Source organism: Gossypium hirsutum, chromosome A11 (genome assembly GCF_007990345.1).
Source record: "Gossypium hirsutum isolate 1008001.06 chromosome A11, Gossypium_hirsutum_v2.1, whole genome shotgun sequence".
Taxonomy (NCBI): Eukaryota; Viridiplantae; Streptophyta; class Magnoliopsida; order Malvales; family Malvaceae; genus Gossypium; species Gossypium hirsutum.
In genome coordinates this window covers 78,971,137-78,991,804 of record NC_053434.1, presented here as the reverse complement: position 1 = coordinate 78,991,804, position 20,668 = coordinate 78,971,137, and the positions used below count along the sequence as shown (strand labels likewise).

Sequence of the window (20,668 nt, the reverse complement as noted above, 5' to 3'; positions counted from 1 at the left end):
CAAATTTAAACATATATCCAAAACATAAATCTTACCTACCATGCAATAAGCATAAATCACACTTATGGATATACCATGGCCGATACTTCCAACAACACCAAATAAAAATATACTTCATGGATCTAAGGTAGAACCAAGAAAGAAACTCATAATCATCAAGATTTAAGCAACTACCATTGTTCATCTAGATTTAGCATGAAACACAACCATCACCCTTATTAATCTCCATAGCCGAAAACCTTGCTTATTCCAAAATCACAATTTCAACATGAGTTACCAACAATAACTTGATATCTCACTCAAAATCAACTAGGATTTCAAGAACTAGTATCAACTTCCTTACCTTAATATCGACCTAAGATGACCGATTGCTTCACTCTTTCCTTCCTCCTCTCAATCCGGCCAAGAAGAACCAAAGAACACAACTTGTTTCCTTTCCTCCTTAGAACAATCGGCCAAGAGAAATGAAAAAAAGATGGACACTTTTTTTTTGTTTTCTTTCTTACATTCACGGCAATGGGGAGGGGGAGAAACAATCACACACATTCTTTCTTTTTTTTTCCATTTCTTTATTACCCATACTCCTTATTTTATTGTTCCTAACATACATCACTAACATAACATGTTTGTGACATGTTTCCACTCATAGCATGGCCGGCCACTATGCCTTAATTTGGGTAAATTGACATGCAAACCCATCATTTTCACAATATGCATTAATAGGCCACTTTGCATTTGCCTAGCACATTTCTAAATTTTCTCACATAAGTCCTATTTGATAAAATTCACTTACAATTAACAAAATTCAAACATGAAATTTTCACACATGCACATGTATATATAATGAGCATCAATTATGACGGTTAATTATTTTTATGACTCGGTTTAGTGGTCCCGAAACCACTTCCTGACTAGGGTCAAATTAGGGGTGTCACACTCCCCACGAAAAATTTGGGTGATTCCTCCAACCTGCATTGTAAGTACTGCTATAAGGATTGTTTTGAGATTGAGGATTATTACCCATGTAATTTAACTGCTCGTTCTCCATGTTGTGGCCATAAGGTGGGTATTCTAAATTGCTCGATCCACCTCCATTTGCTTCGTACTGCATTACTGGGTGAACCTGTGAAGAACTAAGAAAACCATCAATTTTCTTATTCAAGAGTTCTACCTGATTAGAGAGCATGGTGATCGAATCGACGTTATAAACGCCTGCTGTTTTCGTTGGCTTTGTCTTCATGACTTGCCACCGATAGTTATTCAGTGACATCTCCTCTATAAATTCATAGGCATCTTCAGGTGTCTTATTATTGATGGTTCCTCTAGCGACTGCATCAATCATCTGTCGAGTCAAAGGATTCAGGCCATTATGAAAAGTTTGAACCTATAGCCAGAGTGGTAACCCATGGTGAGGGCGTCTTCGTAAAAGGTCTTTATATCTCTCCCATACATCGTAGAGCATTTCTAAATCCATCTGCACAAGAGAAGAGATATCATTATGTAGTTTAGCTGTTTTAGCCGGCGAAAAATATTTTAGTAAAAACTTTCCGGTCATTTGTTCCCAAGTAGTGATTGACCCTCTTGGTAACGAGTTCAATCATTGTTTAGCCTTATTCCTTAACGAAAAAGGAAACAACCGAAGGCGGATGGTGTCATTAGAAATGCCATTAATTTTAAAGGTATCGCAAAATTCTAGGAATTTTTCCAAATGAACATTGGGATCCTCTTCCTGCAAACCATCAAACTGAACAAACTGTTGTATCATTTGAATTGTGTTAGGTTTCAGTTCAAAATTATTTGCAACAATAGTAGGTCTAACTATACTTGACTCAGTTCCTGTTAAAGAAGGTTTAGCATAATCATACATAGTGCGCGGAGCAGGATTCTGATTTACAGCAATCGCAGGAGGTAGCGAATTTTCTTGGTTTTTAGCCATCTCCTCGGTTGTGGTTTGAATATCGTCCTTTTGCTCGTTCTCTGTGTATCTTAAGCTTCGCCTTATTTCCCTTTGGTTTCTTCAAACTGTGCGATCGATCTCACTGTCAAAAAGTAATGGTCCTGACGGGTTTCTTCTAGTCATAAACTATAAGAACCTGCCAGAAAAAAGAAAAAAAGAATTAGTAATAAAAAATTAGAATAAAATTTAAATTGCAGTAAAAGTAAATGGCTAAAGTAATAAAAATCGAGTGTTCCTAATATCTTAGTTCCCTCGCAACGGCGCCAAAAACTTGATACGTGATGTTCATGACAAGTTTTAAATATTTATAATGAATCGTTCTTGAAACTAACTATTATCACGATGAAGGCAAGTGTACCTATCGAACAGTAGTATAGCTTTAGCAAGACCGGATTATCAAACCCAAAGGAACTAAAAGTACTAGTATCAACTTTCTTTTTATTATCTAGCTAAAAAATAAAAGGGTTTTGTTTATCTAACTGATTAATTAAACTAAGAAATCAGAGAAGAGAAATTTGGGGAAAATACTTTTTGGAAAACTCGATTGATTAAGACAATACTTAAGGAAAAATCCACCTAGACTTCACTTGTTATTTAACTCTGAATCAGACGATTTATTCATTCAACTTGTTCCGTAGAGATCCCTAAGTTATATTATTATCTCTCTCGAGACTAACAACGTCTAACCCTAGATTGAATAATTGAAATCTCTTTCTAATTAACGCCTTAGGGTTGCATTAACTCGATCTATGGATCCCCTTATTAGGTTTCACCCTAATCCAGCAAAATCTTGTCACCCTATCTTTAGGCGCACAACCAACTCCGCTTAATTATGACAAATTTACTCTTAAACAGGGTCTATTCCTCCTCTTAATAAGAGCTTAACTTGAATCAATATCCTGGAATATCAAAACCAGAATTAAGAACACATAATTAAGAACAAGTCAAATATTTATCATACAATTCAGATAATAATAACAGGATCTGTCTTAGGTTTCATTCCCCTTAGGTATTTAGGGGTTTTAGTTCATACTAATGAAAGAAAACATCTCAAAAGAATAAAAATAACAAAACATAAGAAAACCCAAAAACTCCTTAGGGAGTTTGAAGGGAGATCTTCAGTCTTGATGGTGAATCCGGCTTCTGAGATGGATCGGTCGACTTTCCTTGAGCAATTCCTTGCTTCCTCCTGTGCGTCCCCCTGTCTAAGTGCCTCCTCAGGTGTTTAAATAGGCTTTGGCATGCCTAAGAGCCCTTAAAATTGGCCTTTTCCGAATTGAACTAAACTTGGGTTCAGCAAGGACACGCCCTTGTGACACACCCGTGTGCGATTGCTTAAGGCCGTGGTCAAGGCTGTTAAATGTGCACGGACGTGTTATCTAACCATTTAAATCGTGTTTTCACCTTGCCAAAGGGACACGGCCGTGTGGTCTGCCCTTGTGAGGAAGTCCAAGCCGTGTTGATTTCGTATATTGGCCCATTTTCTCCGTTTTTGGCCCGTTTCTTGTTCCTTTCACTGTCCTATGCTCACCTAAGTATAAAACATGAAATTAAGGCATTAGGAGCATCGAGTTCACCAATTTTAAGGAAAAATCATCCATAAAATGTGCTAAGCATGGGATAAAAATATGTATAAATTACAGTTTATTACCAACCATCTTCCAATCTTTACGAGTCCTCGAGCTCTGTAAGACAGGGGAAAAGAGAGAGGTAAGCATTTACATGCTTAGTAAGCCCGAATAACTGGGAAGTAAACTTACCGATTAATTAGCATACAACCATATTAGGTAATAAAACCAACAAGAATAGAATGGTTTCCCTATCACATGCACTCAATCAACAAGTTAGTCATAATAATATATCAAGTTTTTTTTCTTAGATGAGCTCATCATTCATCATCTCATTTATATACACCATATTAGTCCCATTGAGATTCTAGGAAGTCTCGATGGATTATCCATATACTGTCAAGTCATAAGAGCGACCGTCTCATGTGTACACTCTTGTAAACCTTACATCTTTCGGCGGGATTAACCGTCCAGGCTAAATCCCCCGTAACATAAACTCATAAAGTGATGTCGGGATTACCAGTTCAGGTTAAATCCCTTATAGTGACAAACACCATCAACGAGTTCAGATCTGAATTACCAGTCAAGGCAAAATTCAGACCCTAATCGGATTACCCATCTGGGCTAAATCCTTAATGCACACATATTCTTCGGGAGGCTCGATCACTCAAGGAAAACCCGTCCGAGATAGAACCTTTTTATATCAAGATCAACGGATTACCCATCTGGGCTAAATCCTTTTCTACAACACATGCAGGATCTTAAGTCACATGTAATTCATGGTTTACCCATCAAACTCCCTTTTTAAACTCAACCGAGACATTTATTATCATGTCATTATTATTAATACATTTCATGAGTTTTCATGCCATCATCATATACAATTTTCATACATTCATAGAACATGCATTTAGGCATATTAAGAGTTTAATTTAAGTTATTCGAACTTACCTGGTACTCGTCTCGGTATCGTGTTTCGGTTATTCCGAAACCTTTCGTTTTCCACAATCAACCTTTGAAATTTGTTCCTTGGGGTCTATAACAATAAATATGAATCATTATCACCTCACATTATTCTTTCCGAGTCTAAATTTCAGCCCCAGTCCAAATGACCATTTTGCCCCTAGCCTTTCACATTTTTACGATTTAGTCTCTAGGCTCGTAAAATGAAATGCATGAAATTTATACCTTACCCAAGCCTAGTTGAATGCTTTTCCCTCTTATGGCAGCCCACATTTTCTATTATTTCACATTTCTACCACATATTTTAGACCTTTTGCAAAAAAGGTCCTTTTAGGGGTTTTTCATGAAAATCACCTAGAAAAAGGTGTTTAACACACATCCAACTTTCATATCCCTCCATAAAACACCAAAATACAAGTAAATCATGCATGGGTAAATTTTTAAACATAAAACCTATCATGAAATATGGGTAGAAATAGAGAGATTAAGCTATCGGGATTTTAAAAATACGAAAAACATTAAAAACGGGGCTTGGGAGCACTTACTGTTGAGCTTAAAAATGTTGAAAGCCCTAGCTATGGAGAGCTTGAGAATTTTGACTGGATGAGGGAGAAGAATGGCTGATTTTTGGGTTATTTTTCCCATTTTATTTCATTAATATGCCAAATGACCAAAATACCCTTAAGCCATTTCTTTAAAATTTCACCCATACAAGCCCATTTTTGTCCAAAAACTTAGAAATTGGGAAAATTTCTCTTTAAGAGCTTCTAATTAATAATATAAAACAATTTCATGCAAATTGCTTCTAGAATCCAAGTTTTGCCATTTATTCAATTTGGTCCTTATTTTCTAATTGGACACCCTACTCATAGAATTTCTTCATGAAACTTTAACACATGCATATTCTCATATCCTAGACCTTATAGTAATCACAAAATAAATATTTCAATGTTGGATTTGTGATCCCGAAACCACTATTCTAACTAGGCCCTATTTTAGGATGTTACAATGCAACATTTAGTTAACGTATTATTTAGCATTCATAAATCCTACCCTTGACCACTAGCTCTCCAAATAGGGAGTTCCCCAGAACCCTCTCTATCTATTTGCTTTTCTTATACAAATGGGTTCAAACAAGTTGTCGTTTGGTTGAGGACCCACAACCCCTCACAGATAAAAGTTGTCAGAGAAAAACATGGATACTCCGTACACAAGGTCGCAGTTGGAATCTACTAATCTATGAGTACATAGTGGACATACATATATGTTGTATAAACTATCTTTTCTTCCAACTTTCATAACTTCCCTATGCATATGCAAAATAATCAGCTCTTATAATTCGATCATTCAGTGATCGTTCAACATCCCATTTTGTAGCAGAAACATATCAATGAGCGAAACATTTACTTGACATGTGTATCATTTAATATGTATATGTAATCATTCACAGATTTAAACAATCATTCCTAAGCAATCATGTTCTATTGCTAAGCATGATATCACTTACGAATTTATATAAGCAAACATAAGTATGTGTTTAGCCATTAAAATCCTAATCAAGGACTGAATTGCATAAAATAAGTAAAGATAAGGCAACACTAAGATTTTTAGGTTTCAGAGGCCACACGGTCATGTGGCCAACCCATGTGTATGGCTTCAAGCTATGTGTGATGCGAAGGGTGCAGGTGCAGGAGCCACACGACTGTGTACGATAGACTTACACGGTTGTGTGTTAGACCGTGTGTGGGGCTGTAACCCAGGTGCACATGAAGGAAGAAGGGTGCAGGAGCCACACAGCTGTATGACCAAGTCATTTGCAAAGTGCAGATATAAGGCGAAAACATGGGACATGGTCGTGTGAGAGATTGTGTAATCCACACAGGCAAGCCACACACAGGTGTGGTAGACCGTGTGTACCTGGACTGTTTGAAATTTTTACCCGATTTTTCATAAAAAGTTACCAACCTTACCTTCCTAAGATCTTAAGTGACTACCCCACATTTAAACTCAATCCAAACACCTACAAAGGTCTTCCAATTGACCAAATATGACAATTATTGATGGGTTTTCAAGATTTGAGGGGGTTTCAACAAAAATATTAAAGCTTTAATAATAGGTTGATTAGTCTATTAAAGCTGGTTGTCACCTAAAATTGAAAAGTCCTAATTGGCAAGGAACAAAATACTTACTGATTTTTTTACAGAAATTTGATGAGTAAGAGACACAAGATCCAATGATTTTGATGAAGATGATGAATTAGGGTTTTGATTACAAGGATTCAAGAATTCAAAGAAATTTCCAGCAGTAAGATTTGATAATAGGATTGTAACAAAGGGTTTTCTTGAGATTGTGTGAAGATGAGAGTAGAGGTAGGGTTTTTATTTGCTAGAATAACAAAGAGAAATTTTAATTGAATTAGGAAAGGACTTTTAGAGAATTGGGTTGAGTAAAATTTTGAAGTCTAATGGGCAAATAGCCCATTTGTAAATAAAAGCATTAATGTAAGATGACTAACGTGGGTTAGGTCCTTTGGAAATGTGGGATGTTACATGACTTGCTATCTGAACCAAACTATTGTCTAGTTTGTCTTTGCTCAACAAATGACCTTTCGCCTCCTCAAACGAGAGTTTATCTCTGCCATAAATTAGGGTCTTCCTAAAAGACTTATATGAATGGGGTAAAAAACACAATAATAGCATAGTTTGAACTTCATCATCAATCTGAACCTCAACTTTCTTTAAATTATTCAAAACAATAATAAATTGACTGATGTGGCCTCTAAGGTGCTCACCTTCTTACATACGGAATGTGTATAGTCGTTGTTTCAACACTAATCGGTTAGCTAGAGACTTTGTTGCGTAAAGGGTTACTAACTATTTACACAAGATAGATGTTGTTTTCTCAATCAACACCTCCTACAATACACTATTTGTAACAGCCCATTTTCAGTGAAATCGAAATAGTAGTTTCGGGACCACAAACTCGAGTAAAAAAGAAAATTTATTTTAATATTATTGCATGGTCCGTATTATGATAGGACCAAATTATGATAAGAAAATTTTATCGATTATGTGCTTAATTATAGAAAGGACCAAATTGCATAGAATGCAAAAGTTGAATTCTAGTAGCTATAAGCATCAAATAGCTATGGAATTCAAAACTTAAGGTCCTTATATGGTAATTAGACCATTAAAGAAAAGTTAGTAGATATTTTTGGATGATCCATCCATGGAAATTTAGAAAAAGAAAAGAACTAAATTGGAAATGAGAAAAATTAAAAGATGATAAATTAATAAATAAGAAATAATATCATTTTACATCATCTTCTTCCCCAAAAATACATGGAAACCCTAGGAGAGAGAAAAAAACTAATCAAGCTTAATTAGGTATGTTTTCTTGTCACGTTTTTAGTAATTTTTATATTTTTAAAATTGGGATAGTTTAATCTATCTATTTTGGAGATTAATTTGCAAAGATATCAAAGTATAGTAAGTTTGCCATGGATTAATATGCTGAAAATTTTAAATTTATGGTAGAAAATGAAAGGTTATTGATAGATAAACAACTTTTACAAAGTGAATTTTGATGAAATTGTATTAGGAACTAATTTGTAAAGATGTAAAAATTATGGAAAAATTCTAAATTTTGTGAAATACATGTGCTGAAAATGTTATATAAAAATTTTAGTTATGCTTGGAATAAGGACTAAATTGCATGAATTTCATTTTTCGAGCTTAGGGACGAATTTGTTATTTATGAAAAGTATAGGGGCAAATGGTAATTTTTCCTAGGATGTAAATGGAATCCAATTGAATATGAAATGTGATAAATTGATGATTAAATTCATTTATATAGATCCGGATAACTCAAATTCGAAGCTAGATCTAGGAAAAAAAAGGTTTCGGATTAGTATATTTTGTTACATGTTTATTTTCATACTTGAATTGAATGTAGTATGTATATATTGAATTATATGAAATGCTAAAAGTTTGTATGAAAGCCCAAAACAAGTCCAGAAAATGTTAAATTTCGTTTGAATATTGAATTCTAATGGATAGATGATTGCCCATACTAAATGTGGTCCTGCATATGTTATGGACATTATAGCTCGGATGTGCATCCTAATAAAATCCCTCTTGAGAATCCTGTTATATAGTTCTCGCTACCATCCTGATCGGTAGTGATTCAGCATGTGTTGACCACTACCGTAACTCTTTGTGAGCGTCCTGTTACATGATTCGATTGGTTGTAATCCAATATATTCTGCGGACACAAACGTAGCTCTACATGAGCATCCTGATATGAGCTTCCTGACATGGCTCACTTGAACTCCCTGTTACCTTATCTGGTGCTCTCTAATAATAACTCTTCGGAGTTACCTAATAAGCTCTATGAGCTCCTTGACTAAAACTCTTATGAGTTTCCTATTTAGCCCGGATAAGTGTCCTATTACATGGCTCGTCTGAGCATTCTGATATGTGGCTCGAGAATGTGCTCCCTGATTAAATGCCCCAATGGGTACCCCTGATTATGAGTTGACAATTTACAGTTTTGTACACCTTGTATGTACTACTTAAGAATCCATCAGTATTTCAATAATTCAACGGACAAAATTTCTGACATGAGAAATTATAAGATTAAAAGAGTTATGCCCTGAATTCTTTTGAATACTTGAAACAGTGTAGCATGATGAGCTCATTCATTTTTATTTGACGTATATATGAATTAAGTGACTAACTTGCTTATTTGAGTGTAAGTGATTAGGAAAATTTCCAATTTGTTGGAAAGCATGTTATTGTATGCTTATTGTAATGAATGCGATTGGTAAGTTTAATTCCTATTATACGAACTTACTAAGCATTAATTGCTTACTAGCTTTTCTTTCTTCTGTTTTATAGTGCTCGTAAGCTCGCAAAGGTTGGAGATCTGCTGGAGCATCATCACACTATCTACTATCTCATCTTGGTATAAATATTAAACTCATTTTAGTATAATGGCATGTATAGGCTAACTTTGTCAATTTTGGTATGTAAATGGTTGTTTGTAATCTAGCCATTGGAATGGCTAGTAATGGTTTGATTTGGTATATTATTATAAGGTTATATCATTTTAATATATATGTATATGGTATGGTTTGGTTGAATTGAAGTAAAATATATGCCTTTACTAAAAGGGGTAAGTTTGACTATGTAACATCATGAAATAGGGCCTAGTCGGAATGATGGTTTCGGGACCACAAATCCAACATCAAAATATTTACTTTATGATTATGAGGCCTATAATATCAGTATATGCATGTGTTAAAGTTTCATGAAGAAAGTCTTTGAGTAAGGTGTTCAATTGGAAATTAGGGACTAAATTGAATAAATTACAAAACTTGAATTCTAGAAGCAATTTGTATGAAATTTCTTTGGGTTATGAATTAAAAGGTCTTAGAGAGTACTTTTCCCAAATTTTAAGTTTTTGGTCAAAAATAGGCTTGCATGGATGAAATTTTAAAGAAAGGGCATGAGGGCATTTTGGTCATTTGGCTTTTTAATGAAATAAAATGGGAAAAATCAAGCCAAAATCAGCCATCTTCTCCTCCATAGCTGCTGAAATTCTCTTGTCACCATAGCTAGGGTTTTCAAACATTTCAAGCTCAATAGTAAGTGCTCCCAAGCCCCGTTTTTTATGCTCTTTATATTTTTGAAATCCCGGTAGCTTGCTCTCTCCATTTTTACCCATATTTCATGCTAGGGTTCATGTTTAAAAATTTACCCATGCATGATTTGCTTGTATTTTGATGGATTATAGAGGAATATGAAAGTTGAATGTCTGTTAAACATCTTTTCCTAGGTGATTTTCATGAAAAACCCTTATAGGGACTATTTTGCAAAAGATGTAAATGTGTCATAGAAATGATAAAATAATGGAAATTGTGGGCTACCATAAGAAGGAAAAGTGTTCGACTAGGCTTGGGTAAGATAGAAAGTGCATGTGCTCCATTATACAAGCCTAGGGACTAAATCGTAAAAATGTGAAAGGTTAGGGGCAAAATGGTCATTTGGGCCGGGGTAGATATTAAACTTGAAATGTATAATGTATTGTATTAATGAGTTAAATTTCATTGTTATAGACCCTGAGGAACAAATTCTGGAGGTTGATCGACGTAAACGCAAGGTTTCGAAATAACTGAAACACAACTCCGAAAAGAATACTAGGTAAGTTCAGATAACTTAAAGTAAATTCCTAATATGTATAATTGAATGATTTATGAATGCATGATGATTGCATTTATTATTAGCATGAAATATCATAGAAATGCATATTTGATGGTAATATGTGAAAAATGTCTCGGATGAGGTTGACAAAGGGAATTCGATGGATAAACCCTCATTGATAAGTGTAAAGAGATCCTGTATGTGTTGCAGTAAGGATTTAGCCCGGACGGGTAATCCGTGATCTCAAGTATGAAAAGGATCTAACCCAGATGGGTGTTCCTAGAATAATCAAGCCTCCCGAAGAATATGTGTGCATTATGGATTTAGCCCGGACGGGTAATCCAATTAGGGTCTGAATTTAGCCTAAACTAGTAATTCAGATCCGAGCTCATTAAAGGTGTTTGTCGTTATAAGGAATTTAGCCTGGACTGGTAGTCCCGACATCACCTTATGAGTTTATGATATGGGGGATTTAGCCTGGATTGGTAATCCTGGCATGAGATGTGAGGTTTGCGGGAGTGCATATATGTGAAATGATCATTCGTAAGAATTGACGGATAATGGGTATTCCATCGAGATTTCCTAGAAACTCAACGGGATTAATATGATGTATGTCAATGAGATGATGAATGATGAGCTCATCTATATAAATTACACGATACTTTGTTACTTAACTAACTCATTGATTGAGTGCATGTGATAAGGAATCGTTTCATAATTGATGATCTCATGATTTATATATGGATGTATGCTAATTACTCGGTAAGTTTACTTTCCGGTTATTCGAGCTTACTAAGCATGTAAACGCTTACCCCTCTCTTTTTCCCTGTCTCACAGAGCTCGAAGACTCGAAAGGATTGGAAGACGATTGGAGATTCAACACACTATCCACTAGACAAACTTTGGTATAAAGACTTTGTTTGTTTTGTTCAATGGCATGTATAGTATTTTTTAATATTTTGTTATATGTGTCATTTGATTTGCCAAATGATTTGATTTGCCAAATGAAGGCATGTAAGAATATGTTTATCTCTTTGTATATGGCCACGAAAATTTGGCTTAATTGAAGTAGGCTATGACCTACAAATTCATGCATGGTTTTATTCACAAGTGATGGGTCATACCAAATGGCAATGAGTCACATGAACGAGCCAATTTCGGATGAATTAAAGTGACATGGGAACCCATAAACACTAAATGGGAAATAACCTATCATGTGTGAAACCAATGATATGAGGCTTCCATACATCTAGTTTAAATCAAGAATATTACAAGTGCATAATTGTGTTTTACTTTGAATTTGGTAACCACTAAGCACAAGTAGTAGAAAGGGGTGACTAAAGGCTTGGAAAATAGCCTATTAGAGTCCACATGGTTAGCCTCACGGGTGTGTGTCTAGGCCACAAATTTTAGCTCAAAGTTGTACACAGGTAGGCCACACGGGCGTGCACCATGGCCTTGTTAAAAAGACAGTGTCGTCCACGGGCAGGCAGCACGGGAGTATGCCATGGCTGTGTTGATAAGTCAGTGTTGCCCATGGCTGAAGGGTATGGGCGTACCCCAAGTCACACGAGCGTGTGAGTTCACACGGCCCACCTACACGAGCGTGTGACACTTTATGGTAAGGAAAAATTTCCTAAGGAGCCCAAGGTTTATCGAACGTACCCAAATTTGTTCCGCACTGTCTCTAGGTATGCTATAGGCCTCGAAGGCCTATATAAGGGACGAGTTGTTCAGGGATGAAAAGCTTAAAATTTGAGTAAAACTTGGTGACCCAATTTGGTACGTTTCGAAATGTAAAGTCCTGGTAATGCCTCGAACCCTATCCCGGCGTCGGGTACGGTGAGGGGTGTTACAGACTATATGAAAATAGATGATGTTATTTCAAACATGTTAATGATGATTGCTTGGTTTAATGCTTGGAATTTGGTTTTTATATATGTGTAAGTGTTGTTGTAGGTTAATGAAAAAATTTGGGTGAGAAATAAAGCTAGGAAATGGCTTTATTTTGTTCACACGGGTAGACATACGAGCATGTATCTTGACCACGTGTGACACATAGCCAGGCACATGGGCATGCGGTTTGGTCGTGTGTCCCCTGCATCATAAAATTGAGAAACAGAATGCTTAGAATTGGGTACATGGGCAAAGACACGAGCATGTGTCTCAGTCGTGTGAGCTATACGGTCTAGAACACGGGTGTGTGTTTTGGTCGTGTGAAACTTGCACCTAATTTTGGAAAATTAAATTGACCACATGGCTTAGCACACGGACGTGTGGCTGGCCGTGTGGCACAAGTCAGAGAGTTACATGGATAAGGGCACGGGCTAGGACACGATCGTGTGCCTTACATCGAATGCCCACACGGCCTGAGACATGGGCATGTCACTTGGCCATGTGAGCCACACGGCCTACTCACACGGGCATGGATTAAAGAAAATTTTTTAAATTTGTGAAAATTTCTCTGAGATCCTGATTTAGTCCCGACTTGATTCTAATGTTTAAATTGGGCCTCGAGTGTAACACCCTTAACCCGCATCCGTCGCCGGAATGGGATTACAAGACATTACTAAACAAATGTACAGTTCCGAAAATTTCATAGTAATTCAAGTCATAAGCACATGTGTATTACTAGTGCAAATCATACGTTCAATACTGTTCAAGATTTCAATCGCATCAATGCTTATAATTTAATTTTAAAAGAAAACATACAAAACATATATCATATCATCATTTACATTCTTTATTTAATAACCCTATAATATTGTTATTAATTAAATCCTGCATAAATACTAGTTATATAGCAATTGGACTAGGTCTTATTACCACTTCTTTTTATTCATGATTGCAGTTTTAATATATATATGTCCATGAAAAATTCATACGATTATAAATAACAACTCAATTGAACAACAAGCATCCAATCATAAATAACTCATTTCATTTCAAGTTCGTCTTTACTACATAATCCATTTATACATAATTGATGATTTACAAATATCAAATGGACTTGTATCACCAAGCACATGTTCTTATCAGACATATTATAAATTCATATAATTGCACATATTTAACATGCAAAGACTTAATTAACATAATGTCTAGAATGTATGCATCTTATACACACGTAAATTGTAATTTAAATTCAACTACAAGAATGTGGCCGACTATCACATATACACAAGTTCTAGCATAAGTTATGATAGTCATCATATTTCTGCACATATATGTCCTAATTTTTACTTGACAAACTCATGACAAACCCTAGTATAATTACATCGATTACAAACATGTAATCGATCCATAGAACACCTTACAAGTTATATAAATACTTAAATATACCTTCAAAATTATCACAAAGATGTTAAACTACCATATCATAGAACATATCTATCAAAAGACTTAAGCAATATTTCAACCCAAAATCGAATCCAAGCCTACTAATATAATCATTTCCATTACACCAAACACTTACCATAATACACACCACAATCAAGCATAATCGCACATATATTAAACCAAAAGCATGAACATCATAACTAAGCACATACAAACCGAATGTAAACACATATATATATGGCAAGCCATTTTCACAAGGCTTTTAATATACAACCAAAAGTTTAGCATTTCCAAAACACACTTTAGTCTATACATGCCATAATCTTTAATTTAACTTATAAAAGTACCAAAAAATAGAGGATAGTATGATGAGCTTCGAAGATGATCCTGAACTTGTAACTTGACTTCAAAAAAAATCTATAAAACAGAAACAAATATTCACATGATAAGCTATTATAGTTTAGTAAGCTATAAGCAAATAAGCAACTATTAATATAACTATCTCATAGTAAATTTAACCAAACTATACTAATATGAGTATGCTTAGTCTCAAACTACCACATTTATTCATGATATTTCATTTTATACAAAATTCCCACCTTGGTCGAATACCTATAAAACTAACATAAATAATTCATACTTCATTTACAAGCCAAGACATCATTAAACAATTGAATTTACATATATTCATAACTTCTACTCAAGCATCATAATATATATCATCGTATGTACATTATCCAAATAACTGAATATAATTGGTACCATTAATAAATATACCACGTATCATTTGAAGACAAACACAATACATTTATGTACATCCTTATCAATTTTGATTATTATAATATAATTTCACCATCCGCACTTATTCAATAAGACATTATAACAAATACTAATTACTTACTTACTTACCTTGACTTGGTAACAAATCAATTCATACCTGACACATAGCTCGTTTTACCTTTTCAAACATACCTTATCATTGCCTGATGAACCATTCGAAATTGGATAGGACACTTGGATAATCACATAAATAGTACAAAGCCAATGCCCCAGACGTGGTCTTACATGTAACCTCAAATGATACCGCTGTCCTATACAGGGTCTTACTCATAAACACATATTGGACTCACAAATCAATGCCATGGAATTACTCACACACATATATATGTATCATATGTCATGACATATGTATCCTAGCTATTCCTAAGGTTCATACGGGGCTTTCAAATGTCGTATCTCGGTCGAATTGGACTCGAAAGTGTAATAGCCACATTTATTCACATTCGGCCACAATATATATAGTTTCTAATATTTCATAACAGCAAGAAATTTTAACATTAAACTACCAATAAACACGTCTATTTGCTTATAAACTTACCTCGGACATCATAAAACGGGACGGGGCTGCTAGTCGACAACTTTCGTTTTTCCCCAATCTAAATCTGATTTCTTTGGTTCTTGATCTAAACATATTCAAATTAAGCTCATTCAAACATATTTTCACTCAATTTAGTCCAAAAACACATAAATTGGAAAATTACCATTTTACCCTTAACATTTACAATTTTTACAATTTAGTCCCTATTGCACAAAACACAAAATACACAAAATTTCACAACACCCATGTTAGGCCAAATAGTACCCATGCTCGTAAAAGTCCATATATTTTATCAATTTTACATTTTAGTCCCTCAAATTATTATTTTTGCAATTAAGTCCTAATTACTCAAAATCATCAAATACTCCAATACAAAATATGTTAATCTAATACATATCTTCCATTTTTCATCATCAAACAACAAAAATTACAAGCTATCAACAATGGCACAACTCAAAATATTCATCAAAATAAAAAATTCAAGCATGGGTTTTGTAATACTCGAAGCATCGATCTAAAAAACGTAGAAATTATCAAAAATCGACAAAGAACGAACCTTGATTTTAGCTTGGAAGATGGCCAAACCTAACTTCTCCTATTTCTTTTGTTTATATTCAGCTATGGTGGAAATAATAATATGAGCACTTTGTTTTATTTATCATATATTATAACATTTATATTACTTATTATTATTTTACCTTTTTAACCTTAGTTAATAAATTATAAAATCACCTATATCATGCCCACTACCGTCCAACATCATATATAACGGGCTAATTTCATTATAAATAATCCCACTTAGAAAGCCATTAACAAATAAGCCCTTTACAAAATAAACTATCCACTCTTCAATTTACGCGATTAAGTCCTTTTATTTAATCGAACATCTAAACGACAAAATTAAATCACGAAAATTTCACAGATATAAATTCACACAAAATAAACACAAAAAATAATTTTTAAATATTTTTATAACTCAGATTCGTGGTCCCGAAACCACCATTCCGATTAGGGTCTAAATTGGGCTGTTACATCGAGGGTCCATTCAAGGGACAATATGATTAGTTTCGGATATGAATAGTAAATGACATGAAATACATGAAATTATTTTGTAAACTTTGGTAATGCTCTGTAACTCTATTCCAGCAATGGATACGGGTTAGGGGTGTTACACTATTCATGAGGCATAATTGAATTGCAAACAGGTTCATCTCATCAAGCTCTTCCCATTCTGACTGATTTAGATTATCGAGCTTTTTTTTCCCTATAACGTCCTTTTTTAGATTGTTCTAAACTAGAATTGTCATCATTCAAACTTGTCACAAGTTAAAATTTGTGATGCCATCAAACTTCTCACTGTTGAACCTCGTAAATGTCATCTCTAAATGGGTTGAATTAGAAAATTAAACCAAACTCTGCTACCAATTTGTTGGGGTAAACCCGTGTAAGCAACGAACAAGAAAAATAACAAAGAAATTAAAAAATCAAACAAACAAATTTTAAATAGAAAAACCCTTACGAAGAGAACAAAAAAATCACGGACAAAGATAATTTCATTAAATCGGCTAAAATGAATAGTACAAAGATAGAGATAAAAACTAAACCCTAAAACCCAAAAATAAGAATCCTCAAAACTTAAACGTAATTTCCTGAAAGCTTGTAAAAGCTAATACTTAAATATGTTATGGGTTAATCTTTCTAGGATAGAAAGTGGCCTATATATAGGCTAAATGTAACACCTCACTAACACCTCACTAGGCGTAGTCCTAGTTGGTGGTTTGTGTGGGTGGATTGTTACTTAAATATAAGCCAAATAATGTTGATTTATGCCCTATTTACGTTAGTTAGTTTTAATTGTTGTGCTATGATTGGCGCATTGTTTGGCTATCCTAGAAGTCTATAAAGATATGGTGGAAGTTTCATCTTTTAGTGAAGTGTAGGATATTGATTTATACGTCTTGGTATGGTCGATGTGGAGAACCCACCAATTAGCAGATTCACTTGTTATGTGTTGTGTTGGGGAACCCTTCTATTTGTATCCACCAAGTCGATTGTTTCACTTGGTTTGTAAAGTCCACTAGAGGAAATTTGTTGGACCTGATAATTTTCCTTGAAAGCGTGGCAGGTAAAGCCGCAACTATAGAATAGTTTACCATGATTCCTTGAGAGACATGATTATACTGTTCAGTTTTAGTTAGTTCATTGTTAAAACCTAGTTAGATTTGAACTAGAGTACTGTAAATGACAGTTTGATTTGTTTAGGTAACGGAATGACTTGTTTAGTTGTTGGTTATGAGTAAAAAAATAGTGTACCACTCTGATCAGTGGAGTTTGGTAGAAAAGAGTGTTCATAGATTGATGTGTCGACCACCAAGGGGTACTGAACCAGTTCTAATTGTTGGCCAGGTGTAGGGTTATTATGAGAGTCATTTGGGTTATAAATAACAGTGTGGTTGATGTAGTGGGGGTTCTTCATTCTTTATTCTACTTTATGTTTATTCTTATACCTAGATAAAGAGAGAGTTCTTTGCAGAGAAGAACCAGTGAGTGTTCGAATACAAGTACAGGCTGGAGAGTGTAGAGAAAGATTTTTAGTGTAACCAACTTCTTTGAGATCTTCATTGAGTATCCAATTTGTGTGAGTTTTCTGTAAGTTTTCTCTCAGTCCTTGTATATTATTTGTTTATGGGTTGTAATAGTTAAAGGTTATGAATTCAAGTAAAACTGTCTCCTTTAAACATGGTAAGTTGTTTCATGTAAGCATCTGCATATATATGCAAGCGATAAGAAATAAATAGGACTTCCTTAATATGTAAACTCGATATCCAGATATGATAGGCTATTGGTAGAGCATGTTAGTTGCTAACCAGATTGGCGTATGAATTGGGCCATTGGTAGGACATGTTAGTTGCTAACCAAGTTGACAGAGATAACGGGTCACTGGTATGGCATGTTAGTTGCTAACCAACCTGTTGTTACAGGTGATGCCATTGGTAAGGCATGTAAGTTGTTAACCATGGAAAAGAGCCCTGATCTTGTAGGAAAACATGCATATGTATGAAATAATGTAGACTAATACATCTATTATGATGTGTAAATATGGGAGCCAAGGTTAGCATAAGGAAAGGTGAGAAAAAGAGTAAGAAAATGTGAACACTGCATTTGTTGTATATAATGCATGTTATGTACATTTGAAGTGAGGTGAAACCGTCAAACGGAAATGTTGATTTTGTAGTTGTATTTCATGAGGAGTATTAAGTCTTAATCTTATTTAATGTATTTTGGACAATCGTATCCATTAGTTGTAGTGCTTGACGCATTCTATCCGTCAAAAGGGAGTTATATTAAGTAGGCGTATAGATACCAGTCAATCGATATGTCTAGAATGATAGACTATGAGATGGTAGCTTTTGTTGTTCATGAAATTGTTCTCTAAGAGAGTAGTTGTGAATTGTACTCAACAAATTAAAGTCCGCCAAGGATACTATCAGCGATTATTGTATGTAAGAGTGTCTACACCCAAATGTTTCTTTGAAAAACCTGCTAACTTATTATTTTTAATTATTTATGTCATGTTATCCTGTCTATTGGAATCTGATTAGAAGGTTGAGCATGTTTAGTTCTAGAGCTCACTAAGTTCTTTCAAACTTACCCATTTCTTTCCTTTTTTCAGGTATTACCACGACGTTAAAAGCTCGTAGAAGGGACTTTTCCAGAAGATAGTGACCTCTGTTGTAAGTCTTGCACATGTTTGTTTTGTACCATGCATATGCTTTCATTTTGGGCGGGTGGCGTATAGCTCTATTTAGTAACCAACTTTTGTAATAATTTACGTCTTTCGCTCTATCTCTATTTTGTGAGAATTGTCATTTATTCCAAAGATATATGCTATGTATAAATGAGTAAAAGTTTATGAGACCATCTATAGACGTATACGCCAAACTATTTTGAATGATGTTTGAGTGCTAGTGATGAAATAGAAACTTTTATATATGAAAATGATAGTTTTGTGTTTTGAGTAAATCTGTCAACATTTATAAGGCTTTCACCGAAAATTCGTTTTCAATTATGTTTCATATTACATGGTGTATCACTAATTTGATTGTTTTTTCATTCAAAATTTTGAGTTAATGCCCCAATTTCGAGAGTATACGTTCAAACCTCAATAAAAATAATAAATCAAGTTTAAGCCTATTTTCTATGTAACGCCTCATTTTGACAAGATAAGTCGATTCTTGAAAAATCGAAGGCTGAGTCATGCCCCGATATGCATGTTACATGTTTTTGGCTAGTCCATTGTCGTTTTGCTAAATTGTATTTGTGTATGTAGTTTAAAATGTCTTCGAATTCACATGATGCTAGTGGTTCCAAATCTTCGACTGATCTAAGAGCAAATGGAAATGTCAAAAAAGATTATTTTTTTCAATATGATGGAATGATGGTTTGACCAATTTACGGGAGTTGCTCATGTGCTTCCACCCTAACCTCAGTCCCAGCCTGAAGCTATACCACAAAGGGCACCTATTCTTGTTGTACCAGTTTTGAACCAGTTTCAATGAAATCCTGTGACAGCCCTAATTCGACCCTAGTCGGGAAGGGGTTCGGGACCGCTAAACCGAGTCACTGAAAGGTTTGAATGTGATGTTTATTGTCTAGAATATGTAATCATGAATGTGTGAAAATTTCAAGCTTCGATTTAGTCGATTGCATGTGAATTTAGTCAATAGGACTTATATGAGAAAATTTTAAAATGTGATAGGTCAATGCATGAGGACCTACTAGTGCATGTGGAAGAAAAAGGGGACTTGCATGTCAAATTCCCCCTCCCTAATATGTAGTGGCCGGCCATGCTATGGGTGGAAACATGTCTCCAACATGTTATGCTAGTGATGTATGTTAAGAAAAATAAAATAATGAGCATGGTGATTAAATAATGAAAGGAAGGGTGATGGAAAAAAAAATAACATGGTCTCACCCCTTGTTGCCGTGAATTGAAGAAAGAAAAAAAAAAGTGTTCATTCTTGAACATCCTTGGCCGAATAGAGGAAAGAAAGGAAGGGGAAAAAGCTTGAGAAAATCGGCTATGGTGGTTTGCTAGACTAAGGTATGTTTGATGTTGTTCTTGAGATGCATGCATGTTTTAGTAGTTGACTTGAGTTCTAAAAACCCATGGTTCAATTTTGTGGATTGATGATGATTTTGTGTTTTGCCATTGATGAGTGCTTGAGCTTTTTGATAGTTGTTGATGAAAAGTGAAAGA

General features: G+C 34.7%; 1 non-coding gene across 1 annotated transcript; it reads left to right on the top strand.

Annotated features, from left to right (window-relative positions):
- The first annotated feature begins 1,400 nt into the window (after nt 1-1,400).
- On the top strand, nt 1,401-1,506 carry LOC121210208 (small nucleolar RNA R71). Its single transcript, XR_005905332.1, has one exon. It is a non-coding gene; the product is annotated as a small nucleolar RNA R71 (small nucleolar RNA).
- The last annotated feature ends 19,162 nt before the right edge of the window (nt 1,507-20,668 follow it).